The sequence below is a fragment of the Labrus mixtus genome, chromosome 7 (assembly GCF_963584025.1).
Source record: "Labrus mixtus chromosome 7, fLabMix1.1, whole genome shotgun sequence".
Lineage (NCBI taxonomy): Eukaryota > Metazoa > Chordata > Actinopteri > Labriformes > Labridae > Labrus > Labrus mixtus.
Window position 1 is genome coordinate 19,214,085 of NC_083618.1, and position 25,017 is coordinate 19,239,101.

At 40.4% G+C, this 25,017-nt stretch overlaps 1 protein-coding gene across 1 annotated transcript in view; it reads left to right on the plus strand.

The window, feature by feature from the left end:
• Nucleotides 1-1,674: 1,674 nt before the first annotated feature.
• rap1gapb (RAP1 GTPase activating protein b) overlaps nt 1,675-25,017 on the plus strand; it is a 142,437-nt gene continuing 119,094 nt past the window's right edge. The window contains exon 1 of the mRNA XM_061041121.1: nt 1,675-1,896. The gene's annotated coding sequence lies outside the window, so the exon portion shown is untranslated. The remainder of the gene's footprint in view (nt 1,897-25,017) is intronic.

Consider the following 25,017-nt stretch of genomic DNA (forward strand, 5'->3'; position numbering starts at 1 on the left):
ATAACGAGTTAATATCTCGATAAAGTTTTTATCACAGGAAAACCAACATTGGTATCTTTGTAATGATTTAAATAAACTGAGATCTAATGAAAACATCCAAAATGTACTTCTTATCACAGGAAAATAAAGTACAGTAAAATGAACGGATGCATGTCCTCTTACTGCTTTTGAACTGCCATAACATCTAGTGAATATATTTATTAACACTGAAGGAGGCTGGGTGTTCATGCAGCACTAATAGCTGCAGAGCAACCAAAAAAAGCAATGAATGATGCAGTAAATGAACTATGAAAAAGAAGATACGAAGAGCTCCTTTGCAAAAGCAGGTTTCTCACTTTTTGTATTTATTCTTTATTTCAGGTAATCTCACTCAAACAGAAGTTGTGTGGCTTTGGCCCAGTCCCACATAGATAGTAGTTTGTATTTAGTTTTTTGCACCGTCAACCGTAACCATGAGTAACCTTAAAGGCAAAGTGCATCATATCAAACAGTAACTCTTGTATGCAAAGTACAAAATGTAAATATAAATGAAATTAGCATTAAATCAAATGATGTATATCATCTCAACCTGAGAAAAATAAAGATCTATAAAATAAAACTTCACAAAAATAAATCTCATCTCCATCTTCCACTAACACTTATGGCTCCTACAGCAATAGCACACACACTGAAAATAAAAACCATAAGAATATGTCTTTGACCTAATCACAGACGTTCTGATATTCAGTACAACAGCAAGAGTGCACAAGGGATCGTTCTTGATTTAAAAATGATCGTGTCCAATCTAATCTGCAATATTTTGTCTGTCAATTGGGATACTCCATGTGTAAATTTGGACCTGTGAAGCCCTCTGATCAAAACTGATCATCAGTCTGGGCCAATGTGATGGAATGACATGACTAAAAGCACCTGTTGACAAGTCATTTTATGATCACATCTGCTTCGCATTAAACAAGTCCACCTCAACGCTCCTTCTCAAACCTCTACATTTTCTATCTTGTGTCTAAATGTCCTTTGTTGCTTTGTCCGGTCAGTCAAGACACTTTCACCCAGGTGGGATCTACAACTGGCTGAACATGGCCGTAGACATCAAATCCCTCACATCAGCAGAGCCTGGGGCAAAATGCAGCCGAACAGGAATAGCTGATGGTCGGACAATGACACAAGAGATGGATGAGGCTTTTAAAGGAGCTGGTGTGTTGAAGGCAGGGCAGGTTACTGTGCACAGGATGGAGGAGATTGGTTGAGAAACAGAGCAGTAGGAAATTTTCTTTTTCTAAATCATTTTGAACTTCTTAGTAAAATCCCGCAGCTCTCTCAGCTACATGAGTGAAGATATTGTATTATTAATAGTGTGAGAATAAGCAGATGCTCTTACATCTCTCAAAATTATCCAACTCTGATTATTATTTTTTTGCTTGCATTACATCTACAGTAGCCAATAATATACAAAATATGTAGGATGAGCGTGCATTCCCCCCCCCAGTTGTTTACATCTTCACATTTAGCTGCAGCATTGGATAGTATGCGTGTTTGTGTGTGTGTGCATATGTGTGTGTGTGTGGATGAAGGATGGAGTAGTAGGGAGCGCCTGTATTGGACGGACGGGAACGGTCACGTGACTCTGACAGCGTGCTCGATTTAAAAGAAAGAAGAGGAGAGAGTTGAGCATCAGATACGTGCTGACGAGCAGGCTGAGCAACAGAGACAGCAGCCCGAATCTACTCTCTCTCCCCCACCTCCACCTCTCCGCCACCTATGCGACGACTATGATATCCTCCCCTCCTCTAATGCGAAATTAAAACCACTGACCTTTTTTCCCCCCCGCGCGTGCATCGCCAAAACAGCAGTGAGGGAGCGCGTGCACACACAGCGTCGTTCATTAATCTCTAAAAGGTAAGAGAAAACTACTTTTTAAAGCTTTGATTGAGGCATAACTGTTGTGTGTCTAATCTCGCGGTGTTCCGCGTGATCCTAAACCAATTAACAACTAGATATTTTTTTGTCATAGACTAATATCTTGAATAAATCTTACTCATATGCTTTGGTCGAGCACGTGCACCTGACCATAAGAGTGCGCAGTAATGCAAAGTGGGTCAAAACGGTGCAACTGTTTCAACGCACATTATTCAATATTGTGTGTTTATTAAGACTTCAGGCTGTAGGATCATTCAAAGTTACTGCAGCAGCTTAATTAAAACATTTGATGTGTTTTTAATTCAACTTCTGCCTGTAATTGCAAAATCCCCGTTTCCAATTAGCAACCCACAAATAACTAAATGGGTAGTTTAAGTGTTTGAACATAGCAGAGGCAATACTGGTTAAACTAAGTCTATTATAATTCCCTCTTCTGTGTTGGGTGCTGTATTTTTTCTAACAAATCAAATATTTTTTAATGTAAGACTGAAAACATCCAGCAAACAAAACAAGTTAATATAGCTTTATAAAATCTCACTTTAAACTTAGAGTTGATTTCTTTTTCTTGCAGCGATATTACCAAACCTCCTTCTTCTTTTATGTCCTGCTTTGATTGTCATATCCCATTTGTTTGATAGCCTGTATCAACATCTGATTACAGGGGCACCCTGCTGGTTTCAGAAATTAGTTTTCACTTTGAAGGCTTATATTTTGAGTCTTTCTGTGGCAAATCTTCACAAGAAAATGTGAGCTATGCAGCTAGACAATTTGCCTTTGTCCTGCAATGCCTCAGAGCAAGGCGTGCATCAGCTAGTGAAAAAGTGTGGTTATATTTGGAAGCTCCATGTGTGAATATGTTGAATTCACAGAATATGACGGGGAAAGTTCAGGAATATTGACATTACAGAGAAGTTGAAAATAAAATCACTACTGGTAACTATGTCAGCTGCCGCTCCTGCAGACTCCACTCTGCAGCATCAAGCTTCATCAGTTTTTTTTTTTAATGAGTGTTTTGGATGCAGATTTGCTCCATCAGATAATGAAGAGGAGTGAGAGGTTGATTCTGTATTAGAGTAATTGCTCCTCCACAGTCCACAAGGACAGCTTGTGCCTGTCTGCATCCTAATGACGACCTGCTCAGTCAGAGATTGAACCCTCGCCCTGGGTGTCCTGGACGCCCGGCGGGCTGCGGGCTCACATCATGACCTCTCTGCACACCTGACGTGCTGGTCCATCACCTTTGCTGAATGTCAAACCTGCTCTATCCTCTGCCAGGTTCTCCTTTATTATCCCCAGTATTGTTATAAATAAGACTTCAATGTTTACAGCTTAAGTCAATAGAGCTTTTTTAGTTTAGAGGGGGGAAAGAATGTAACAGAAGTGTGTAATTCAGTGACTAAGCTTCAGTTTTATGTCTGGTTTCGCTTCTGTTGTCGTTGTGCTAAATGGAGGAATCATGGTCACTTTTTGCAGGTGTAATAAGTAAGAAATCAATGTTTTTGTTTGATGGGTTAATGGAAGCGAATGAACTACATTTTTCTGGCCAGACATTGACAAAAAAATTTTTTTTGTATTGACTAGAGCAGTCGGGCAGAACCAATTAGATTAGTCGTATTTTTTGATGAATATTAGAGGAAGTTGACCCTCTGGGGTGGCTGTGGCTCAGGAGGTTAGGGAGATAGTCCATTAAGCAAAGGTTGGTTGATTCAAATCCTATAGTGTTTTTATAATGTTATGATTCACTATGATGGCGGACATTGACCCTTGAGCCCTCTCCAGCGTTGTGATTTATAAAGACAACGGCAGAAATTGTGTTGAAACGTAAAATGACTATGTTCTGTTTGAAAGTCCTTCTTATAGCCAATCAGGAGTTTTAAAAGCATTTAGTTGAAAGTTGTTTTTCCCAGAATACCTTCTTTTGACTTTTCACCTTTATTGACAGGACAGCTGAAAAGAGACAGGCAATGTGGGGTCAGCAAAGGGTCAAGGTCGGGAGTTGTACCAGTATGTCGAGGACAAGCTGCAACCTCCAGTGTTAAAAAGTAAAGCCAATGGGAAGTGCAAAAGACATGCAGTTCCTTTGAGTGTTCACTCAAAACTGGCTCCAAAAGCCCTGGATGTCCCATTAACACCCACATTAAAAATGTATTACTCATCCGTTTTGATTTTATTCAGGCTAAGAGCTGTGCATGAGTTTGCATAATTAGAGGTGCGGCTGAGTTGACTGACAGGTGGGTGCGTTGTAGCTGTTTGCCATGGAGGCTTAAGGCAGGCCTCAGCTCCACCTTGATGGGCTTCGATAGTCTGCTTCAGAAAAACCACCGGGTGATGTCACTGAGACTACGGCCATGTTTCATACAGGCTATGGTTAGGTACTGGGCCTCTCTATATTGCACTTGCTTTACCGTCACTAAATGTTGCTTTACGATTGCTGCTAAGGTTTAAAGAAAGGAAGGTCGCTGTCTAGACCAGGTGTGTAATCCTGTACTAAAAATGGTTTTGAACACGAGAGCTTGAGATATCGCTGTCACTGTAAGTTTTGTGGTTTTGATCCATTTTTTTTTATGTATTCACCGACAAAATGAATGAATGAACTGTTTAACTACAACTGAATCTGGCTGCCAATTTGTAACAACCACAAGCACTGCATTTTTCAATGATGATTGCAAACTATGTATCAGCCAGGTCACTCCTGGGTTAGACGCCTCAGTAGTTCAGGACTACACTCTCCTCCTTTAACTGAGCACTGAAGCAGACAGCAGCGGAGCAGCCAGCAAACTGAAGTTTTGCATCCTCACCTCACACTGTCCTTCATTCTGCTGCCCTCCTTTTCTGTCACCCAGAACACCCTCTCTGCTTTCATCAAAGTTTAAAGACTCGGTTTGTACAGTCTACAGCCTGTGATGCTGTTGCTTCTGCATTGGTAAGGTCAGTTAAAGGAGCTGCTCGTGTGGCAAATTGAGGAACAAAGCGTCGATACCACCCAGCCAGGCCAAGAAAAGACCTCAGCTCCTTCTTGGTACCGGGACGTGGACAATCCCACCACTGTATGTCCTCTTGCATCGCAATTGTCATAAGCCCATTTGGCAGACATTGTCCGACAATTTATTCCCATCCGATATTGCTGATGGACGGTCTACCTCCCCCCACCCCCTTGCTCTCTATCCCTCTTCCTGCATCTTATCCCATCTCTCCCCCTCTCCCTTTCCAAGCCCGGCGCAGTCTAGGCCTGTGAAGACTGTTTCGTCATGAGCCGGGGATCCGGCCGAAGATTTCTGCCTTTTAATAAGGCAGTTTTTTCTTACCACTGTAACGTTTGCTGCTTTGCTAAAGTGCTCATGATGGATAGGCCGGATCTTTGTAACATAGCAATAAGTAAGGTCTTTTACCTGCTTTTTGTAACATAACAATGAGTAAGGTCTTTTTACCTGCTCTTTTGTAATGTTAACAGACAAAGAGTAAGGTATTTTACCTGCTTCTTGTAAAGTGTCTCAAGATAACACTTGTTATGAGTTGACGCTATACAAATAAAAGTTGATTGATTGATTGATTGATCTTCCATAGAGTTACTTCTCACACAAATTGAACAGCATTTTATTCATAACTACGGCCATTTAAACGCACAGTATGTAAAATCCGCCGCCAGGGGGCTCTCACTCAAAAGATGATGTTGAGGCTGCTGGGGAATCATGGGAGTGACGAGAACAAATGTCCAAGACGAAATATCTGTAAATAGAAACAGAATTTCTGTTGATCCACTCATCTATTGTAAGAATAGTTTACATTTATTTTCTTATAGTGTTTTCTAGTCCCCAAACGTTTTTCTCTTTTGTAATTATTTATTAAAAATGCCCTATAGAACTGAACTGCAATGGTTTTGCATTGAAAATGGACGCTGTCAAACGATGTCTTGAGTGGACACAGACCCTTAGTCCTTTTTTTCCTCTTTTGTTTTTAAATTGTTGCTTGCACAATAAGGAGGAGCACCTTTGGTTCTAAAGCTGTGCAAAGACAATAAAGGCATTGTGCTTGAGTTAGCGGCCTGTGTGGATGAATTCAGAGAGTTTCATTGTCCTTTATATATTTAATAATGGCCTTATATATGTGGGATCTTTGAGACTTGAACAGCTTGTTCTTTGCCAGCAGCGTTGAACTGAGTCCAAACACTGGGCAACTCAATCAGCAGAGGTTTGAGAGAGGCATTGTTGGAAAGTTTCAAACAATCACAACCATTTTCTTTTTGCCCTTTCACTGTGTGTACTTTTATTTTCCCAAAGCTCAGCTTAAACCCGCCCTTTCAACAAATGATTATACAGCATTAAAAGTTTCAGAGCAAATGTCGGCTACCTGCTCTGCTGCGCCTGTGGCCTCAAATACTTTGATGAAATCGACCACAAACTCGTGAACTCCGATCAATAAACACTGAAGAAGGAATTAATTTTCACTCCCGCTCTGTGTCGCGTACAGGAGGGGCACAAATTTAAAGAAAAACACCTTTCACTGCTGTGAAAGCTAATGGATTCATTTATCAAAAAACAAACACTTTGCCTGAATGGGAGGCTGAAATGTGTCCTACTTCCTGCAGCCTCTTTTGTTCTTGTTGATGTCAAGCAGTTTTGCTTTATTCCCTCCATGACATGTCTTTAATTTAAGTGACTGTGATTATGTGTTTCCTGTAATCATTAAAGCTTTTAGTTGGCAGTTTCTTTTGTACAGGCATTACTCTAGCTTTCTTTTTTATGAATTGAGGGAGGACGGGAGGGAGGGATGATGGTGGTGGGGGGCTATAGGGTCCTAAGTCCACCCTAAAATGAGTCCCTCAAAGACTTTTATACACATAGATAATTGGATTTAGTGAATACCTATAAAATCATTGTTTTGTTTGCTTAATGACTTCAGTGACATCATAGATTATGGCCGTTGACCTTTGCTGCTTGTTGTGAGTTTGAATTGGTCAATTGGTTTCATTGCATGTTAATCTGTTTGTGACAATGTTTAACTTTGTTACTTTAACAGTTCCTAGTCAACGGGTTACTCAGGAGTGGAATTAATTTATTCAAACCTGTTTTACAAAAATGTCCTTCTGATTAACTGATAGTGGACTGCGTTACTTTTCTGTAAAAACACGATGGTGAATGGATGATATTGATGCGTATCACAGGTGATGAATGGCAGCAATGAGGATGCCAAACATGGAGGTTTACGAGGTTGATGAGTGAGACTGTCTGTCAAGCTTAACGTATATCGTAAGTTAGCTTCATGAGCTAAGAGTTAGCTAATTGTGTGATGTGCTGTGTGCCTTGCTAACTTTGGCTTCAGCTGGCTGGCAGCTGCTAACAAGCAAGATTTGTTTACGTCTGTGTCCATTGAATAGATGAATCTATTTGAGAGGAAAGTACTTAACTCAAGCAGTGCTGCTGCCGAGATCATTCTCAGCCATGTTATTTGGTAAATCCATGGTTGATTTTGTGGCTAAACTATGATTTGGATCTTGTTGTTGTTTTTCATTATTTTCTGCTTGCATTTGTTTAATATAACGCCAATAATTGTTCCCACTTACCTCGTGCTCTTTTTTGCCAAAATAATGTTTTTTTTTTGTTTGGTTCTCCCCTTATCATAATTTACTTGCAGAGTGGTTCAAACACTTCCACACATTTGTAATGTAAAGAAACTTCTGCTCTCAAGTCATGCTTTTTCTCACTCACACAAAAAAAGCTAAGCAAACATCCTTTAAATGACCCGCGGCTAAGCTGCTTACATTCCTATATGATTTATGTAAGAAGTGCTGTCCTTTGACTGTAATGGACGAAGTGAAACCATTAAAAGGCATTTTGACTTTACAAGAAACTTATTCATATTATTATTAAACCGTCGCTTTACTGCAGATGTGCTTCTTTGTAAGAACTCAAACTTTCAAGGACATCAATCTGTCACTTTAATTGACCATTGAAAGCTGCTGAAGAAATTCACACTGCCATTGTGCCTTGGCATTAAATAAAACAGAGTGGCAGCAATTAATAAAGATGGAGATTTAAGACTCTCAGAGGTTAAAACTATTATAGCACTGGCCTGATTTGGATGGATGCAGGATTTTAACGATTGGCTGGAGGGATGGATGCATTATTCATGAACAGAGTCGAATGTTTTTTGGGCATTTTGTCTTATATTTTATGTTCTTAATGATAGCAACAGTAAACCTTGAAAAAAATGAGAGGGTTGCTAGTGACCTATGGGGTTATTACTTTGCATTCAATTTACTGATAGAATGAGAAGTATTAGACTTCTAGATTAGTATAGACAAACTGCAATGTATCCAAAATGCGGAAGGTTTTACTCTCATTTTACATCAATTTGTAAACAGTTTTTTTTTTTTAACTCAAGTGTGGTCTTATCCGAAGACTGGCCCAGGATCTAGATCAGTGTGGAAGGGGTGTTAGGGGTGCCACTCTAAAATGGATTGGCCAAACCAGATGCCACCTAATTAGCCTCATCTATGAATGTATTTCTGCCTTGTCACAGGCAGGAATTCAGTTCAAACCAATTCAATGGATCTGTTGCAACAGGTTGCTAGTATTTTCTGCTGCTTTTCAATGAAGCACATTTTAGTTGTTGGACTTCTTTTTCTTCTTTACCTTAAAGGTCCCATATTATGTTTTTTCTGGTTTTATATTCTCTTTAGTGTGTTTTCCAAGTGTCCTGTGCATGTTTAGGCACATCTATGTGCAAAAATTCAAAGTCCGCAGAAACGTGACTTCTCCCACTCCTCCTGTTAGCTGCAGCATTAGCTGCATGTAACGCTCGGTTCTAGCCCCCCTCGATAAAAATTTGTCAGTGCGACGTCATTGTCAGTGTGAGATCACTGATCTAAGCCGATTGGCTCGTTGTGGCAAGCCCAGCAGCTCATGTTGAAATTTTCGAGACGCGTGCTGAGCAACTGACCAATAACGACAGAGCGGATCGGCAGACCAATCAGAGCAGACTTGGCCCATGTGGGGTCTAACAGTGTGGGCTCAACAGAGTGCAGCTGATAGACTCAGAGCGTAGAGGGAGCAAGGAGGAGCAGTACATGAAAACAGACACTTTTTTCGGACTTTAGCTATTGTGAACGTACAAAAGTAGGTACATAGATTAAATATACGAACCCCAAAAAGGGCATAGTAGGCGTGAAGATTTATATTTTGCCTCTTTGTTGTGTTATTTAAAGATATACAGATGTGCACAGGTATGTAGCAATAGTAGTAGGGTTGTTCCTAACAATAGTTGAAAGGTAAGAAAAGTCACAATTTATCTAAGATTGTCTACGGGTAAACAATGTTATTTGGTTTGCTGAGTGTGGCTAACTTTAGCAGTGCTAGCACCACCAGCCTCCAATCCTCCCTGCATGTGAATGTCCACAATGTCTGTGCTAAATGTAGTTACACAATCCTCAGGTTGGCATGCCAATTTAACTTGACACAGCCATTTTCATCTCAATTCATTAGATCAAAATACTGCTAATCGGGGTTGCACTTAGGAGACGCTAAACCGTTTAGGTTGCTAGTTTACCTCTGAGTAGTAGAGCGGGGAGAGCAGGCCCGTTAACCGGAGCTACAGACAGTCTATGGCTACAGCCCTAGCTAGTAGCGGTAGGCTGTTATGTAATTTGAGTGCAACATTTGACTGGCATCGAGGGCTACAGTATTTATAATTTGTTTAACTGTGTAGTTGTTTTAGTGCCTATTCTAGGCTGATGACATTTAAACGTTTGATCAACTAAACGCACACATCCTAATCAGCTTGTTTACACACACCACTTCTGCATAAGTCCTTCCCTTAGTTGGGTGTTCTCAGTCAAAATGTCTGGATACACCCCAGCTGAGGATACAGGTTTTCTATTAAGGGGCGATTTTTCACAAACACCCTGAATAAAACTGTGTGAGCAAGTGGAACAAATGAAGGGATTTTACATCATGAACACATGAACATAAAAACACAATTTGTTCTTAATGTTTTGTCATATGGTTGTGCAAAAGACTAGAAACATTTCCTTCTTTATTTTAGACTGAAACAAAAAAAAGGGAGAAAAGTGTGAATTAAAAGCCTTTATTTCTTATTTAACGCATTTAAAGTGCAATGTATGCCATGTTCTATGTAAGTCTTCTATAGCAGCATGCAGGGCATTAAATAGATTATAATGTAGGACCCCGCCTGTCAGATGCTGTAGATGTCTCTGAACATTAGTCTCGTTTTATGGCCAACAAGTGACCCACCTCCCATCACACACACACAGATGCACACACAGACGCACACTCGCACACACGCACACAAACTTTTTCCTGCCGTACACAACCTTTATATCAGATTCTCAAGTTGACTCACGCTGCATTGACTGGAACAAATGACACAGTTTACCTCTAAGCCTGCAAGACGAGGATGAGGGGCGAGTGAAAAAAGGGAAATGTGTAGCCTACAACATAAGAGCTTCTGGAAATACAAATGGAAAATGTTCATTTCATGCCATGTCATGTGTGTATACATGTTCCCTGCAGAGACCTTACTCCATGTGTCTTTTCTTTAGGCTATTTTTTTTTCCCATCTAAGGCAACTTTCTCTGTGTGTTAGGATTAACAACGTAGTGAACAATAGGAAATCACTGTTTACCGTACAGTTATGATTAATGGCTTACCTCATAGATTCCCCTGGAAGCACCTCCTGCTGTGTTACAAAAGGAGGATCGATGCCACTTTTGCCAAGCAGGAAATCCATCGCTTCTCAGAACTCTACTTGAACAAATGTTATCAGGATAAGATACAGGAAAACAGCTTGTGTACTTCCGAAGAAGCCATCTAGCATCTGTGCATGCACCAGAGCTTCGGACAGATTGTAAGACATGTGTTAAAAAGACTCCAAAACTGACTGACAGCTCTGGACAAGAAAGAGCATTTGGTAATTTTCTTTCCCAGATGTAATGCCGTTTTTAGAAAAGCACAGTTTGCTTTTTTTAGTGGATATTTTTCACGACCATCTGGCACGATTTCCTGCACAAATGTCCCCCAGAAAATCACCATTTAATATCCTGTTTTTAAAGTGAAGACGTTTGGGCTCTTCATTCCAAAACCAATGATGAAAGCTAGTAAATGATGCAACGTTAAAGTTTTCTTAAAGCTCCTGTAAGTAAGGGGTTTGCTAATTAACTGTTATATAATAATTTGATGCAACGCTGAGTTAGATTGTGTCTGAACCCTTAAAACAGAAAGCTTACAGTTCTCTCTACGACATGATCACATGTCTTGGATGTTGACTTTCTAACGTCCACTTTTCTCCATCAGAGCAGAACGGAAAAGTAGAGAGAAATAGCTTTTGAAGCTTTTGTCCGTCTGAATGAACTGTTGCCCACTGGCCTCTACAATCACCCACACCTTCTCTTAATGACCCTGATTAGATGTTTGAATGTGACTCCATTATCTCAGCGAGCTGTGCAGCTGAGTCTGTCTGCTGACGACTCAGGTTGAATGTCATCACTAATCACTAACTAAGTTTTAAACCTGCTATTGTAACACCAAGGCTAATGGCTTTATTAGTTCCCATTGTAACAATAATGTCTCTCACCTTTTCAAAGGTTACAGCGACTGTTTTTTCTGACACAGGGAACAAAATACTAAAACAATCACTGGAAATAAGCTTTGCATTCTCTTAATTTATTGTCCCTTAACCTCAAGCAGCTTGTTTTAAAACCAGCACATGTAAATTCCTCGCTTTTATCTGTATTTAGATTTTCCTTCTTTCCCCTCCTTTGCTTGTTATTGTTTGAAGAATACTACGATGATACCTGGGGCAGAGACATCAGGAGATAAGAAAGATAACATTTAGTGGCAGTAGGATTGCTTTAGTGCCATCTTTATAGACAGCTATAAGAGCGTTGTGGGCTGGTAAGACATTTTAACGACCAATTAATCCGACAGCCGTTAATATTGGCTAATTATCGGCTCATTTTATTGCAGATATGCGCCGATATTAAATGATTTATTCTATATAAAAAAGCAATTCTCCCCATGTAGTTTCACAAAAATGGAACTTCTTTTGCAGTCCCATCAGTAAATGGCAAACATTTTTTTAAGAATGGGAAATATATTAGTGCTTTTTGTTATACAGGAACCCAGAAGCAGACAAAGTTGAAAAATTTGAAGGAGATTTATTTCAGGGCCGAGTGCTGGCTGGCTGTCTGGCTGGTTTGGCATTTCCAACATGGCAACCACCTTCTCTAGGCTTCATAACGCCTCAACAGAAACCAATGGTTGATGACAATGAGACTACATCCATGTTTATGAAGTCTGTTTGGGGTATTTACCTTTACAATTCAGTGGACAGTCTTTGAATTTAAATGCTAAATAAATATTTATCAATTAAAATATCACCTTAAAAGACAACTATGAAAAAAAAAAAATCACCAGGGGCATCAAACGATATATTGGTAACATTCATTTTCTTTATTTTCCTCTTTTTATGTCTTTGTGTGAAAGGTTCATGTGAGCACTCAGACTGCAGTCTGTTTATATTGTTATAAATCTAAGGATGGATGCACTCTGCTATAAAAGGGAAACTATAGTGTGGCACTCTGTGGTGCTATCAAGGGTCTGATTTCAAGTAACTGCTTTATAGTCAGCGAGCAGCACTCGAGCGGCACGGTCATTTTCCTCCCAATAGTAGTACGGCTGTATTTGTCTGCGAGTGTAATGGATGTCCACCAGCCAACTTTGCACTCTTCCAAACACAGGTCTGCGTTAAGTGTTTTGGGAAGGACACTATTTGCTCCTCCTTGTGCCACTGATTTGTTCTTTGATAGCTTTTCCTCTGTGGTTCACAGCATCAGGGAATCCATTATCCTTCAGGCAGAGACAGAGCACCTTAACAAAAGTACCTCCGCTTTCATTGCAGACTTGTTATCCCAGGATGAGGCATTATGCAGCACATTATCACACTTTTACATTTTTCTATGAGTCTCACAAATCCCTCCATCTGCACTTTCGAAGCTAGAAAATGTCAGAAAGAAATGAGGTTTTATCCTGAATCACAGGCAGCCAAAGTCATCTTCTCCTCTGAGGAGCATCAGCACAGCTGCTCGCAGAGGAAGCCAGATTTCTGGTTAATGTGAGACATTTTGTGGAGAGGTTTAGAGGAGTAGTATTGGGCATCTGTGAAACATGAGCAGCTTCTATTCATTATCTTAAAATTAGAGACCTGGAACCATTAGTGGGAACAATGCTTTCCTGCTGCAGGCTGTAATTAAGAACAAGGTTCATTCATGGCCACTGACCCCGTGAAGGCTGCTGATTTTCAATACTGTTCATATTTTCTTTCATAAGAGGTTTAAGTTGGATTTAAAATTTTAGAAAATGAACCTCTTTACTGAATTCTCTTCAGCCTGGATCTGAATAACATGTAGTACCTTAATAGTATTCTCTGTCTAATTACTCCGACTATATGTCGGAACTATTTTGGGAAAGTTCCTGATTGAAGCTTCTCTGACCATTAGACTTGATTGTTAATGGAGCCAGAACTTTTCAATACTCCTGACTACTCAAAGCGCTTTTACACTTCAGATCACACCTACACATTCACACACTGATGGTTTAGGCTGCTATGTAAAGTGACCATCAGTATCGATTAATTACATTCATACACATTAAGACGCCGCAGACAAAGCAGCAGAAACAACTTGAGGTTAAGTGTCTTGCCCGAGGACACATCGTACATGTTGCTGTAGGAACTGATGATCGAAACCCTGACCTACAAGTTCAGAGACAATGGACTCTACCACTGATCCACAGCCACCCCTTTAGCCACCCAGCCACCCCTTTGGTCATGATCGTGAATGGACTCGCATGTGCTAAAGAAAAACAAAAAAGAAACAGGGTTTGTCTATTCTAGTGATCAAATCTCTAAAAGGGCTTTCAAATTATTGTCTCAGGTTGTCAGTTTTCATTGAGACTACAAAGTTTGCATTTATTTGTAATGATGAAACTTTGTAATGTAGTTGACATTTGTTGTATTCAACCAGAGCTTAGTGCTGACAAACAGAAGCTACTCTTTAATGTTTTCAAAATGGCCTCGGTAAGGTGCAAAGCTGTCCACACAAAAGATTAGCTTCCAGACATAGCCACTCTGGTCTGTACTAGGGGGTTTCATGACATTTAACAGCTAATAAATGAGTTTGTTTTGCAGAATCACTGTGCTGAGCTGCTAGAGACGAGAACATGAAAAATGTGTTGGAAATTATGATAATGACTACTCGTTTATCTCTCATACATATCCCAGAGTAATTATGTTTATCACATTCAAAATGTGCACAATGATTAGCAAATGTATAAATAAATTAGTTCTGAAACATTGGGTCACAGTGGGAGGCTGTAAATAACACAGACATTAGCAGCCTGGTGTTTGGTGCTGTGGTGAGGGATGACATATTCCTTATCGTTTTTTTATTTATAAAAACTGTCAGAGCAACGTGAACAAGATGCCAAGGCAGAGCACATTAGACTGCAGGGTCCCAGGCTTGGCTGGTAATGTTTCGGCAACAAACAGTGGAGGTTTATGGCTCTGTGATGGGCCCTGGCTGTGGCAGGAAGCTTTATGATTACGACTTCTGTAACTGTATGAATGTCCATCTGTCCCAAAAATGTGGACACAAAAACATCTAACAAGACCCAAGAATGAACTGATTGGATTCGTGTTGTCAAAGTTCAATGTGATCTCTTTACTTTATACTGATAGCTTTAGAATTATTTGACTAATTATGGGTTGATTACAGGTTCTAAATTCCTGAGATTCTGTCTTTTGGTTCCAAAACGCAGCAGAAATCAGTCAGGATTAAATCTCTGTGAGGATTTTTTCCACTTTCATGGAGTTTCGCAGTCCATAAAAGTTGTATGTATCTGCCAGAACCCGCTGTGCTGACATGAAGTCATTTGTGACGCAGTATGTCGACGAGGACCATGGCAGACGCAGCAAGGGATCAAACTTTGTTTTGTCATTATCTTTTTTTAGTGCATTACCCAAAGTGTCACCCGTGCAGCAAAGACATTTCATGCAAGGGAAGAAGCTTGTAACATGATGAAGTATTTGTGGTAATACAACACGGCGTGAATTTGATGGAATGCACCGTCTTCGATTGTGGGAGGGTCTACAACTCCCAACAATGCCCTGCTCACTGCTAGCGGTAGCATCTGTAGCAATGTCTCATCACACACGGATACAAAACGCAGAGTTTAGTACTCTTGACTGCGACGATCAGTAAAGGATAAAGAAAGTTGACTCAACTTGAACGTCATCGCCCCGCCCACTCGCTTGTGGTTTTTAATAACTGCTGCCTTCACACATCGGCTCACTCTGACTTTTCAAAGACATTTTGCTCAGAGGCTTGTAGAAAAAAAGTCTGCATAAAGTTTGGTTGAACAGATTCAGCTGTTTGAGTTCACTCATGCAGTCCACCTGGACATTGACATGACCTTCATTGTCACTGCAGAACATGAGTCCACTGTATGTGTTAAAGGGCCAGGGGGCGTTTCCAGAGGGGTGGCCAGGGGTGGCATGCGCCCCCCTTGAAATCTAATTGGCCATCCCAGGTGACAGCCCTGGATTTCTTAACTGTGATTGGTCATTTGCCTTGCCAGAGCTGAAACTTAATCACCTAATCATTATGTACTGTATCTGTTTTTCCATTGATCTATTATGGTGTTTTTTGTTGTTTTTTTGCTTTTTAAGTGCAATAAAATAAAAAAAACAAAAAAACTAAATAATGTTCTAACATATTCTGAAACACTTTGAGAAACAGTTTAGAAGAACTGCAGAGTCTGATAACTCTCACTGGGTTTGCACTATATGTTAAAGTTATATTATGCCAAACTTTACGCTGTGATGTCATTAATTCAGAAGACAAGCATTCGACAGGAATGAGACAGGCTTGATTTATTTCTTCATCGATCAGCTCCTCATTTCGGAGAGCTTAACAGTGTTCATCGATCAGGCACTATATCATAAGTGAAAATCCTTTGCAGCGTCTCTGAACATGAGCTGTTATGCAAACAAAGAGGAGTCACTGTTTGTGTGTGTGAGGCGGTGAAAGGGGGATTGGAGGAGTCTGGGACTGCTGAAAGGTCAGGAGGGAGGAATGACTTCAAGATAAGAGTCATCATGAGCTCTGGGGCAGACGGGCGATGTTGACTGCACAACCCCCCCACCCCGCACACCCATTACTCATGCAGCATGAATACCCTGTATCTGTCACCTTTGTAATGAAGGAGTGTAAAGACAGCCACCTCTGAGTACACACGCACACATACACACACAAGTGATTTTACCAAACTCTCTGAAATAGTGGCATGGTAGCAAAAATTAGACGTGTGCACAGGCTGTTTGTCATCATGCTTTTGCTGCAGCGATAATGAACATCATTTTAAATCTTGTTGCCGTGCATTCATCGTCAGAAGAGAAAACACTTGTTTCAGCCTCCATTCTCTTTGACTGTGTATAAAGATGCATGACATGTCTTCACCTCCTTTTATTGCACAAAAGTGAAGCCATAATCCTCTCCTTAAAGAGCCAATCCCTTTTACTGCAGCCAGCCAGTAGGCAGAGCTCCAGATGTTTTAACTGTTTTGGCAGACTTTTAGGGAGCTGTCAAGTCGTTAATCTTGTATATAAGCTTCATATTCATATTCCCTGCCTTCAAAATGGCAAATTATTTCTTAAAAAAAACAAAAAACCTTGAACTTTAATACAAGCTACACACATCATCTGACTGTGCTCTCTGGAGGATTCATGTGATGTGATGTATATACTGCCAAAGAGGCCTGTGGGTCAGAGCAGCCAGAAAAACCTTTGTTGCATACTGCAAAGTAAGAACAGATCTGGTGTTCTGAATGCTGTTTGGGGATGCTAATTCTTTGCCCGGCATACTAAACAGTATGTTCTGTCAAATGTAAGTGGCTTGTTTGTATGTAATTTGCACACGGCACTTACAGCTGCTGCCTTTATATGGGTTTATTATATCTGTGTATTAAGGCGTTTCTGTATGCAAATCGGCTGGCACACATTCAATTTAAACTCAAACACGATCCATCATCATATTCAGGGGGGTAAAAACAGACATGGCTGATTTATGTATTCCTCTGATTGATTTGTGCAAAAACAAATTGAAGATAAGAAATAAGAAACATTCATGCATGAGGCCCGATGATTACAAGATGGGATGTGTCGGGATCTGTCCGATTCTGTTCCTCAGGTGATTGATTGGTTGATGATGCCGTGATTTCACTTCACTGTGAACAGAGCAGCAGCTGAAATTGTTGATTAAAGGAGCAAACCTTTAGAGGAAGATTTTAGAGAAAACAAACTCTGTGTTGACCGTAGTAAAGACGAACGGGCGATGCATCCATGAATCATTTACATGACGATTTTATCACAGCAGCACATACAGCAACAGTACGGCCGCTTTCAGTAGCAATTCTTGCTTCCTTATTCAGCCATCTTTGACGTACATGCGTAACATGTTTCTACGGCAACGTCAAGGCGGCCGCTACGACAAGACACATCCCGTTACAACTATATAATTACAGATATCTCTGGCTTTGGTAACTATTGGAAATATTCGAGATACTGAAAGTACTCAACAACAAAAAAATATATATATATCATAGATGTAGTCAATTTTCAATTAATTTAGATAATTTAGTACATATTGTACGTTTAAGGGTTCTGGTTTCTGTTGGAGTCTGGGTAGTTTTGTCTCATCAAGCCTCACTGGGCATTGGCTGCATGCAGGGAAACCATCTGTGTGGAGAACAAAAGAGAAAGTCAACGTTTAATGACATGAAAAAAGTAAACGGAAATTTGATGAATAAATCTCAGATGACGGATTTAAAAAAAGAAGGCCCAGGTGGCAGCCAAAATCCTAAACTTTGATTGGCTGTTTGTCGTGTCAGAGAGAATTGTATTTTAAAATCAACTATTTGGGCTGTGTCGCAACAGGCCGCCTGGTTACTAATGTTTCCTTTTGTTGTCTTTAAATACTTAAACTAAATAAGCTGAGAAGATTCATATGTTGCAATATATTATTGGAGAAATGACAGTTCATAATCTTGATGGTATTTTAATGAACGTTAAAGGTTAAATATGTTAGGTATTTACAGAATTACATCATTAAAGGACTTCACTATGATCTGATTTTAGAAAACATGCTGTGTTGAAGTGCTGGGTTCTCAACGCAGCAGCCAGTATGTCCTCCTCCTAAGGTTAGAGTCGGTGCAGAATGGTTTGTGTTTGTTTTGACCAGGGAAGTAGGCGGCACACCCACACAGTCGTTTTGCCCCTTGCCCCTCGGTTTGCCAGGGAAACGGCAAACCAACAGGTGTTGCAGCGATGAAAGCAGGAACTGAATCTACCCAACCTAAAAAGCCTCAACATTTTTCCAATAAGCTCCGCCAGCAGAAAACTAGGATGAATAGTAGAAATGCTTCAAGTTTCAAGACTGATAAAGGGCTGACTAAACACTGAAGCTTCTGCGACATTGCAACGTGCGTTACCATCGACTCTAGGGAGGAGGGGGCGGGGGGAAGGCCTCTCTTCAGGGCTTTGAATTTGGACTGCAGTATGCGTTTTGAACACTAGGTGTCAGAGTTACATATTGCTCCTTTAACTTTGCACCTTTGGTTACCATTTTTTATGGTTTCTCTTTCAAGCTACTTTTTCAAAATCTTTGTCTCCTTTTACAATATAAAAAACACCACTTACTTGTTTTCCTTAGAGGTAAATCAACAAAACAATGACATGCTTACAGAAGGAGGTGAAACCGAGGTGTGATTTAATACTGACACCCCTTTATATATCTTCCAATGCCAATTAATCATTTAATGAATCTCTACAAACAGAAGTCTGCACACAACAACCTGATTGTAAATGTCATCTCTCTGCTCTACTCCACTCTCCACGACTCGTCTCTCACTTGCAAAGTCAGACAGACTGTTAATCACAAAGCCTGGAAAACACATTGTAGCTCTTTGGAATTACTGCTACAGCTACTCATACTGGAAGCCTTTTAAAAAAAGAAAGGTTGAAACTTCTGCTGATTCGCCCGGTGGTGTCCAAGATGTGTTGAATGTAAAGCCCTTGCTCTAAAGCCAGACACTTTTCCTGTCTGTATGTAAAGATCTCGAACTGGATTCTGAGTCAGTAAGACTTCACACAGATGATTTACGCTGAGTGCATCTTGCTGGTGGAAGCTCAGCCAAAGCCTCTGCAGTGCAATGATTAATGGAGCGTATTTAAAATAAAGTAAAAAGCAGCCAGAGGTGTAAATCTCAGCCGTCTTTTTTACGTAAACCTCGGCCTTGTCACATGTAATAAGATGAAAGAATGGATGCTACAAGGAAGCCAGACAGTTATGACGTAATGAGGGATACAGATGAAAGGTTGGAGGAGCCTGGACCTCAGCGCACTCACTACCAAGCCTGCAGGAGGCGTGAGTCAGACCTCATAATGATGAAAAACCGCATTCCCAAAAACATCTTTGAGCTCTCAGTTTGTCTCCCTTAACTTTTCTCTTTCCCTCATACATGTAAATGATGGAAAATAGATCTCTGAGATAAAGTGCTTATATCATAAGGGAGTGAATTGTGATAAGACTTACAAATGTGCAAATGATCAAACGATTTCTGCTTTAATAATATGTAATATATTTATGCAAAGCCACAGACATCTCTTTGTGCAATCAGCCCTGGTGAGAAATACTGTTTAACATGACATACAGCGAGATGCAGGCACAAATAGAGTAGCAGAGAATCTTGTTAACATTCAATGACATGCAAACAGGGATGTTAAGATTGTGACTCATTTTGTCAATGCACTGCGATGGTTTCATTACACTCAGTACATTTCTCCTGCAGAGTACTCAGAATTCCCAGAATGCAAAGGGTTGCAGTATATTTGCATTATTTGCATCTTCAAAAGGAAAATGTGTGCCTCACCTACAGCCTTATTGCTTCTTGGCATACATACACTCACACGCTCGCTGACACGGAGCCGTGTGTGGAGCAAGCAGCGGTGAAATGTCAGCGAGATAAGCAGCACTCCCCAGAGAGCACAGAGGAGGAAAAAAACAATTACAATAATGAGGAGTTGGTGCTGTCTGCTCAGCAGGTAGACCTTCACCTATGATTGCAGGGGACAGCATTAACATGAAGAAAGTGCCTGAGCTGTACAATGAGAATTTATTCTGTTTTTTCCACCCTCCTGAGAGCCTGTCATTACTGTTTGTTACACAGGGTGAGCTTGAAGGCTGCTGCATGGGATTGATTACTGGGGTAGACCTGTCACTCAGGTTTAAAGGTCACTTAAAATACTCCATTTCATTTAAATAAGTCTCAACTCATGTCTGTGAAGTTTATTGCCAAAAATCCACTCTGATCCTGTATTTGAGCATGTCCATTAACCCCTCTATATCAGCCCTGTTCAGAACAGGCTGTTTTCTGTGTCTGTAGCTCTGAATGAAAGTGAGCTGTGTCTGACCACGCACCCTCTCTGGGTGGGCTTGGGTGGCCCTGGCTTTCTTGCACCATGTCAAATAGTTTATGGTAAAAAGGCAGACTCAGAGTGCAAAACAAACGCCGACCTGGGGGAGTGTCACCCACCCGGGGGAGAGGTTACTGCCCTCCAGGGGTCCCACATGAGTGTTGAAGTGTTGATAAACAGGCGCAATCCCTTCCAGTGCCCCACCCAAAGACTCCCAAGAAGTCCATATTCTCCAAACTGCTGTTCACATATGCACAACAGTCGGAGCCTTCCTCTCTACGACTCCAACACAGCGGCTCTCAGCCAGTGGCTTGTGAACCACATTGCCTTGGGAGACCCTAACCCTAACACAGCTCATGGGTTTACCAGGACTCACACACCTCTCCACCACGTTAAGGTCGCAACTCTTGGAGGGGATTTTCTAAAAAGTGGACATCAGTAAATGTGGGGTTTGAAGACAGGCTCGGGACACATATTAATGTTAGAAAAACATGGTCAAGTGTGTTTTGAATAATATGTGTTACAACCCCTAAATTACAATAAAGTACAATAAACTGCAGCAAGCCTTGTGATTTGTTGGATAATTGCATTGAAAAATCACCAAAAGCCATAATCAACATAAACAGGGCTGAGGGAGAAGCACAGTGAGGGAATTAGCAGAGGCAGCTAGCAGTACAAACCTGATTATTCATCATTTATGACTTCTTTTTAAAGATTTACTTTTGGGTTTTGTGTCCCTTTATTTATGCTGTACAAATAAAGTATTATTATTATTATTGTTGTTGTAAAGATAGGACAGTGGATAGTCAGAAATCAGGGATATAGAGAGAGATCGATATTTATAGATAATTAATAAACTAATGGTTTTTTTTGGCCTTGATTTTGAGATACCTGTAGGTCAGTGGATAGAGTCAGAAATCAGGGAGAGAGAGAGAGAGAGAGAGGAAATGCATGCGGGAAAGGAGCCCACGGTTGGATTTGAACCTGGGCCACCTGCTTGGAGGACTACAGCTTCTATACATGGGAAGCGCACTCACCACTACGCCACTGATGTTTTGACAACAACCTGATCATCACATGTCTGCTCGTTAACCTTACCTGATTCATGCTGTTACGTTTGTGATGAAAGTGTCATATCAAACATAAAGAACCACACTAGAAAAACACAATATAACCCCTTATGACCTCTATCATTCAGCACATACAGAAAAGCAGTACTATATCTGTTCTCTACAGTCAGTGTGAACCAGAATTGCTCCAGAAAACATCACCCTCAGGCCCTCTATGCTTTGATTATGAACGCTTAATTGTGACGACTTTGTTTTCTTCCCAATGTTCCATGTTTTCATTTTCTACCTTCGTTCTCCCTCGTCTCCTCCAAATGTTTTCTGCGCCTGCAGCTCTCGAGGACGTCTGCCTCTGCTAGTGAGCGCTTCATCATGTTTATATTTCCTTTATTTATTTTTTTCATTTTGTCAATCCTTTAGGGGACGTTAGATGAGGCAAAGCATGAAAAATTCATTACGGACATTATTGTTTTGGCTTTTTAAAATTCTAATTATGCAATTATAGTGTCTTTTGTGCTGTGAATATATTCAGCAATCCAGCGTTTAATGACACATTTCATCTTGTTAGTTGTTTGTATTGTTGTCATTGTCATTTCTTTCCGGTGTCAGCTTAAGGTATACTCATGTCAGGCAGGTTGTGCACACATATACTGATGTTTATTTAGAAGTTCTGTTTTTTGTAATGCCCTCTTTAACCCCATCCTCCATGCGGCTTTTTTATGGAATAACTTTCTTTGTGCAGGAGGGATAATGGGAGAGTAATCCTACAAAGCTGAACAGTGTGAGAACGATTTTCTCAAAATCTTTGTGCTTTAGTCCGGGTGTTATTGTCGTGGAGTAGTTTACTGCTGTCTTTTCATTTGTTTCTTGGGGCGTAATCACTTCAAAGGCAAGACTCTGAATTGACCGCCCTGCCCAGTCACAACTGGCAGGAGAGTTCTTTCTAACAAAGAGCACAGTGTGCACAGTGTTAGCCTCATTATATGACAGTAGATGTGAGCAGTGAACGACACTGAGGATAAAGAGGGAATCTGAGATATTATCCCAAACATTGCAAACACCATTCTTCTTCCTCAAACTGCTGCAAATGTAATAGTTCTCACATTTTGCATCAGACACCACGTTCTTAAAAACACTTTAATGTCAAACTACTCTGAGATAGATGAATATCCGTGAAGCAGACATTTCCCCAGTAAGCAGGAATTCTCTCTTGGTGAGTCTAAAAACAAAAAAAAAAAACAGCTTTCAAAGTTCTGTTTTATCAAATAAAATGTCTCAAACTCTGATGTTCTGTGGTTTATCTTTCTGAGAGGATCTCATTCAGATACAAATGTCTGAAATGTCTCTGATACCAGTGAGGCAAGTTACATGTAAAATGTAGTAAGCTTAGTTAATCATAGCTTCACTACTAAAGGTCTACCCCCGTTATCATTATCGTTATTATTATTCATAATATTTTATTTTATTTTATATACTTTATTAATCCCTGTGGGGAAATTACATTTTTTACAGTCTGTTGTTGAACATGCTACACACACACACACACACACACATAGACTGAAATACATGCACAAACAGGATCCTGACATCCTGCATTATTGAAGAGATGTCAGGGTGAGGGGGCCGCCCACAGCGTGCGCCCCTGAGCTTGTGGGGGGGGTTTGATGCCTTATTCAGGCGCATCTTAATTGCCAGTGCTCAGGAAGTGAACGAGCATCTCTCCAGCTACCAGACCAATTTACAGATTTGCTCCACACCGGGACTTGAGCCGGTGACCTTCTGGTTCCCAACCCAAGTCCCTTACAGACTGAGCTACTGCAGTAGTATTATTATTGGTATATTACTTTTAATATTGACCAATTGAAGACGATGACAATGCTGTTTTTTTAGCTTTAGTTGGTACTCCGTTCTGACGTGAGAAGCTACTGAAAATCCACCTCATTCCTCTGTGATTGTGTGAGTTGAACAATTGTTTGAATTGACCAAGGTGAAATCTTATTTGACATTCTATTCATGGGTGGGCATCAAGGATTAGTCTGTTATAGAAGTGTAAAGTCCGCTACAAGTACACATCCGTGTATCAGCCGGCCACTTCCATTCATCCTTGCCGGTTAAATAATCGATAGTTAACTGAGGTTAACGTTAACATTAACCGGTATAATCAAAGAACAACATCAGCCTTTTGAAATGTTTATAGATTTGAGTTCTTAAGTGGCCCTGATGACTTAGAAAACACAAAATTACACAAACTAGAAACAAATATAGAAACTTTTTATGATATTTCACGTCTGTCGTCACTGTTGTAGCGCTCCAGAAGTACCTTGATGTATGTCCAGCAGCCTTTCACAATAAAAGCGCCGTGGCAGCAACAGGCGTTTTGACTAATAGCTTCTCTGAAGGCCAGGAGGCATTGTGCTCTAGTGTCTTCAACTTACCATGTACGAGCGGGGTTTCCACGTGAACAGAAATTTAATTTAATTGAAGTTTAAGGTTTGGATAATTATTTTTCAAAATAACTTCTGCGTTAAAAATTGATAACAAATTAAAACTGATAATTGAAGATGACTGGATTAACGGAGGTGTGCCCAGCTCTGGTTAAAGCAAACGACCTTTCTCGTTTACCGTTTTGATGAACAAGCGAGTTTTCATTAGCTGATGTATTGATCTCCTGCATGTTTTTGTTTCACTCATGTCGGAGCTCATGGGTTGAAATCAAATAAAAACCTATATCTGTCTTAACACCTTGCGGAGGTGAGCTGCTTATGCAAACATGGCTATGCGCACCAGATGTAAGCAGAGGTGTGGGTAGAAAAATCCAAATATGTTTTGTTTATCTTCTCCAGCTGCAATCACTCTGCGGGGTGTATGTTTGCCTCCTGCAAGCTGTTGCCACTGAAAGGAGCGAACAAAATGCAAATAAGATGAGATTTCCTGAATTATTTCATAAAGATGAAGCCTGCCTCGGAATATCTCTCGTCTTCCACCTAAGTCGGAGTCATCGGGGTTCATTTTGCAGTTACGACTCAATTGGTCCTCTTCACAATGGTCAGAAAATTCTAATTTCATCATTCATCATGCTGCTTAGCCTGAAAAGTCGATGTCCCAGGGATGATTTTCTCATTCCTGCCATCATCAGGTTGTGATTACAGTTGAAGACAAGTCAATTACCTTCATTCTATCTGCCATTTCTCATGAGTAGAACAGGTAAATTAAGATGGTTTGACAGGCTAATTAACTCTACCTCTCATTGTTAATTAGGATTTGTGCACCCACCAGATTTATCAGTGATAACGGTTGATTATGATCATGGCTCTAGCGGCTAAAAATTAAGCCAGAGAAAAAAAAAGCAGCAGCGGTTTAATCATTAAAATGATATAGAGTCATGGTAACATTTTGAGTAAGAATATTCTCAAATGAACTCAAAATGCTTTGAAGACCTCAGTTTTATTTTACTGCGGGATTCTGGCCTGAAAAACATTCACAACGGTTC